The sequence below is a fragment of the Melospiza georgiana genome, chromosome 6 (assembly GCF_028018845.1).
Source record: "Melospiza georgiana isolate bMelGeo1 chromosome 6, bMelGeo1.pri, whole genome shotgun sequence".
In the NCBI taxonomy this organism is placed as follows: Eukaryota; Metazoa; Chordata; class Aves; order Passeriformes; family Passerellidae; genus Melospiza; species Melospiza georgiana.
The window spans coordinates 55,714,561-55,720,500 of record NC_080435.1 but is presented as its reverse complement, the minus strand read 5'-3'; positions in this window follow the sequence as shown (position 1 = coordinate 55,720,500).

Here is a 5,940-nt window from a genome sequence, read left to right as displayed (position 1 = left end):
CCAAGGAACTTATAATCAAAAACCGCAGAGTGGGCTGAGAGAAGGGAATTAATCAATGATTGACTTTCTCTGCATTAAATACAGGAGTATCTGAGGCATGGAGATTCAATGACTTGGCTAGGTTATGCAGAGAGTCTATAAAAGAATTGGGAATTGAAAGTAGCCCTCTTCCATCTAAATCCAGACATGTTGAGTCATCAGTCAATAACAAGACTGATTTCCATGGCAGTGGTGTTTGGAGGCTTTAATCAGGTTTCATGTCCTATTATGCTGGGTACTGTGTAAATATAGAATAACAGATACTCTGTGCCAGCATGTCCTTAAACAGATCCCTGCTGATTTCAGTGGAACTCTACACGTCCAGAAGGGTACCCTGGGGTAGATCTGATTTTCTAAATAGGGATGAGGCACAGTAGGTGGGAGTAAAACCTGCAGGATTTATGGGGAATATACCATTATAGGCAATGGGTAGCAACTTATTTGATCCCTTGTCTTATTTTGGAAAAGGTTAAATGAACGAGGGAAAATCATTAACTTTTTCAGTGATAGTCTAGTACCTATACGCTTTGAAGTATCTCAGTAGTGATGTTTTACTGAAATGTAAAATTTTTCTGCCCAAGAAAAAATCAAAACCACTTAAAACAACTTTGGCAAAGCTCATCTCCAGTTTTGGACACAGTCTTTAGCAAAGAGCAACCTCATTTCTAGCTGGAAAGGTGGGACTGTGAAAGGTGGATGTAAAATAAAGATGCTATAATGGGAGAGCAGTGAGCACGTTCGGAGGACATCTGCTAAGATGTTATCGGTGGCAGAGAAGCCCTGCCCATTCGGTGACATCATTCCCCACAACTGCCAGCCTGTCCTGGCAGGCTCCGGGGCTGCAGCGGGAAGGGAACGCTGTGTGAGAGCCAGGCTGGATGCGGCAGAGGAACACAGTGGGCTCCATTCCCTCCGGGCTGCCAGGAATAAATGGCTGGGGAGCACTCGCTCCTCCAGCTGAATGCAGATGACAAGGCTGAGGGCAGGGAACACTGCAAGGCCAGTCAGCAGATTGATTTCTTTCACGGTTGCCTTTGTTATTTTAAAAGTTGGTATGTTAGATGAGCACCAAGAAGCTGCTGCAGAGATAGTGCTCAGCACAGGACATGGACATGTGGAGAGGTGGGTTCTGTCCCACACTATCCCCTGTCCTGACTTACACAGGCTCCTCTTGGATCCAGCTAATGCATGAGCCCTTCTGCTCAAGGCTGGGAAGCTGAGCAGACAGGCAGTGTCCGAGAAAACTGATGCTACGTGCCAAGGATGCTGAGGGGTGGGGTGGGCAACAAAACAGGTACTTGTTACATCAGCACGTGTGCAGGGGCTTTGACCCTGAATTTGCAGTTCATGTGTCTGATTCTTGCTCCTAATATCTTCTTAAACTTCTCCCTAATATCTACTTTTGGTTTCAATGTCTTAGTCTACTAGCGTGCTTGATTCAGGACTGTGTTGTTGAGGCAGACCTCCAGATCACATTGATTTATTGCTGTTAGGTTTGTGTCACAGACCAGTCTGGCAGTGCATGAACTGAGCGCCCTTCCAGTGAACCTAAAGCAGTGTGATCCTGCAGAGCAGTTCACATGAACTCCGGCCTTCAGAGTTATCCCTTATATATGGATCCCATATCCTATATACTACTGGGTATATAGTCCATGGGACCCCATTAAAGCTACCCTGAAACACTCCCTCTTTTCTGAAACATTGGTCTGGAGATGGAGTCCTCAGAAAACCACTCCTCAGAGCCACTACTGCTCACACACACCAAGTGCATTGCAGCTTGTTGCTCTCAGGGAACTTCAGGCTGAGGGTTTGGGCTTGGAGAGGAACCCAGACCCCTCAGAGCAGGATGGACATAACTCACTCTGGCCACAGAGCACAGCAGCCACAAGCCTATCTGTAGGCACAGCTAACAAAACCAGTATATAGGTAGCCAAAGGCTAGAAAAAGCACTCAAAAGTTTTGTGACAAAAAGACATCTTACAGAAAAGGAGAACTCAGTGATTTCACTGAAGGCAAGTGATAGCATAAGCTTAGGCATCAAAGAAACATAGGAGAGAGATGCTCAAACAAACAAACAAATATTTATAATATATAAATTATTACTGCACCTTTCCTTTCACAGGACTGCTTCTTGTATTACAAATAAAGCAGAATCTGAATATAGATTAATATAGATCAGTAAGCACAATTTTGTGGCTGCAGTAGCCAGAGTGTCAGACCAGACTGATGCTGAAACAATCACTTCTCCCCTTAATCTTCCAAACTATATAATTTTGAGCAGGTGATTCAAAGCATAGGAGATTGTTGTGCACATGCAGATGCCATTGAAAACACACTGAAGAAATTACAAGCAATCCCCTCTCTTCTGGCATTATTATGAAAATGATAAAAACATGTGCCAGTCCCCCAGGTAAATGTCATAGGTATATACACTTTAAAGAATATGGGAAGCCCCTGTCACCATAATGGTCAAAACCTTAAAAAGTTGATTGCAACTCTTGCTCTTTAGGAAACTGCAAATATCACGAGGAAGACTGAGCTGCTCTGTGCTGGCTGTCACCTGGAGATCCATGTGGCACAGAACCCACTGCTGTGCCTGTGCCCTCATCCAGCAGAGTGGCTGCTGCTCCTTTCACAGAGATCTGTTTGTGGGGATCTGCAGGGGTAATCAAACACTGAAACAGCCCCCAGGTTAATATGCCCACACTGTGTTTGGCTCTGTAATTTTGGGTGAAGAACATAATCAGAACTGGGTATGTGAGGATTGGGAATGCAACAGGAACCTGAAAGATTTTGCTTTGCTTTTAGTCTGTGTCTGTAATGTCAGTGTTTCAGTCTCAGAAGATTTGCCTATCTGACTATAGTTAAGATTGTGATGTTGTTTCCCACAGATCATTGAAGTTTAGCTTTTCTGGGTATCTTTCCTGATCTAAGAATTCATGACAAGTCACTTTACAAGGAAGGGGGAAAAACAGTGGTTTGAAGCAGACTTCAGTCCCTTCACATCAAAGCCCAAGTGTTCTGATGTGCCTGCAGTGCCTAACGGTGCCTAGTCCAGACTGAGACTTGTGGTTATTATTGTAACAACAAAAGCAACTGCAGTGGGGTATGGCACACAACTGAATATTTGCCATTTTTGTGTTTTATTCAGTGTCTTTCTATGCAAACCAATTGGGTTCCTGTTTATGCATCAAACTCCCCACAGCACGTTTGCCCCTTGTCATGGCTATCATATTCCTGGTGAAGAGGACTGTACTGCTCTCACTTTGGGGTTAACAGCATGACACCCTGCCATCCTAGGGCTGTCTGGCTTTAGCATCCCAGGAGCAGAAGCAGCAAACCAAAGCTAGGTCTCCTGTCCTGCCTGTTCCAGGACTTCCAACAAGCCATGAGGAAGAGCAGCAAGGCCTCATTCAGTGCTGCTCTCCAGCAACCTTACCAGTTCAGCTGACAGCAGTTTTGTAGGAAATTTGTTGGAGAAGCACAGATGCACTCACACGTCCATTTAGTCTCAAGATGAATTTCTAAAAAGCAAATGCACAATGTTTCAGCATGACTATATTTATTATTTTTTCCAGAGAACCTGGTATTGTTTTGCTATTGAGAAATATACCTTCAAACATTGGATAGCTCAGTTTTAGAAGCATAACTATGTTTATTATATTTGGCACTGTGAAAAGCACTTCTAATTTCTATTTTTATTGAGCTAGATTTTTCTCTGAGTTGTTTGTTTAAAAGTTAATAATGCCTACACTGAGATACCAGCTCTGTAATTCTAATAAGATGTCATATAATTTTTTCCTCTGAGTATGTCTGAGTACAGCCCACCTTTTAAAAAGGGAGGAACAAATTCATTGTTGGCCCACAGAGGTCCTGTCATTACTTGAATCATGGAACAGAGCTTGTTCTACTGGGGATTAACTCAGTAATTCCACTTCATTTTACCATGCTAATCTTTCTTCTTATGCCTGACTGGATAATTTTATCCAAATCTTCATAATTTAAAAATTTAGAAATAACTTTTAACAGTGATGTTGAATTAATTGTTACCTATATATGTGTTAAAAATGGATGGGAACAGGAGTGCCTGCTCCTCTGGTGTGGTATCAATACACTGTCTGGAAATCATCCATTCTTTGCCACTAACTCCTACATGCAGTATTTTCAGGTAATGTAATACCAAGGCTCAGTTGATGCCCCTTATCCTGAAGCACTTAATAAACCAGAGTTAACAGATGTGAAATCTGAGGAAGCGCTCAGGGAAATCTAGGGACTTCCCTGAAAATTAGGGTTTATAGACTATAATCCCACTGATGATAGCTGAGTGATAAAACCCACATTGTTTGTATTTATAACAATTCTTGAGTGATTTCATTGTTCTCAAAAAAAAAAAAAAAAAGCTGCTTTTGTTCATTGTTGATACAAAGTCACTCTTGTTGTTGCAGACCAGGCACTTCCTACTTTACCTGGGTATTTTTATCCACAGTACTTTGCTGTGTTTGAGAGATAAGCCCTTTCTCCAGACTCTGAATCACACTTCCCCCTCAGATTTGGGGAATGTCAGATCCAGATCGGGATCCAAACTTTCTAGTTTGGGCCTGTCTTTCATCATGGTAAATCAACAGTCGGCAAATCTAAACAATATGTTCATGTTGAAATCTGGAGGGTTTTTTTTAATTGTACTTCCTTTCTAGCAAACAACGGACGTTTATTTTCTTCTCTTCAGGACAGAAAACTGTTTACTCTATGATCTTATTTTTTAAACTGCTGCTTCATTTGCAGAGGGAAGTCCTAATGACCTTGCTCACCATGCAGCCTGGGAGCTTATCAATCAGGGGAGGGTTTGTCAGGAAGGTGAGAAAGCTCTCCTGAAATCAGATCTATTACTAGAGATCCCCCTGCCCCCACTGTCTCACAGCCAGTGAACTCCTATACTTACACACATTCTTTATTTCTAGATGTAACCATAGCCTGAAGGCTCGAAATTAGTTGATAAATTAATTTTGTCCTTGTTTTTGTTAAGTAAAATACATGTCCTCTGAGCTGCCTGCAAGTTTTGCACACTGATGATGAATTTAATTTTAAATATATCTTTAAGGACTACCTACATTTTAATACACACTAAGTATTTTGTAAGTAATGCATGGTAGGTCAAAATGTGATCACAAACCCAGATTTTTCTTTTCCATTACCTTTACATCTTAGAGAGTTCCTACAGCCATCTCATTCTGCCCTGGGTAACTGGGCCAGTACCACGGGGCCTGCTCACTCTGCTAAAGTGCCTGAATGGTACATTTTTAAAACTGTGCTGAAATATGCCCCAGTAAACCTAAAGGTGAGGCACAGAAAATCCCACACTGATGTAGCTGCTCTGCCAGCAGGAACTGCTCTGTATGTTGGTGGGAAAGGAGGCATTACTCTTTCTTCACCCTCCATGAAGAAAAGTGAAACATTTCTCCTCTGCCTCAATGTTGGCTCCTCTAGCACACCAGTGTACCCAAAATCCAGGAATCTATTTGATGCTCAGGAACCCTGATGACAGATATGATCAGTCAGACCTAGCTGATCAAAACGGAAGAAGAAAGTGAATTTCAGTAAACATTTACAATCATCAAAATGAGGTAGTAAAAAAGCATCTTATTATATCCAATAGGTTGGTAAAGGCAGAGCTGTATTCCCCAGCTTTAGTGCTGTAAATGCGTTTTATGCACTTTTATGTTGCCAACAGTGCAAAGCTGTGGGAAGATGTGCTGTTTCCTAAATTCCAGGCAGCTTCCGATTGCAGAAATGTGATCATCAGTAATCGTACGTTTCTGAAGAAATCCAATCAGTTCTTACAGCCCAGTTAACGTTTATGGCACTGTCAGTTTGAGAATAAGCAAGATCTCTTAATGACCGAAG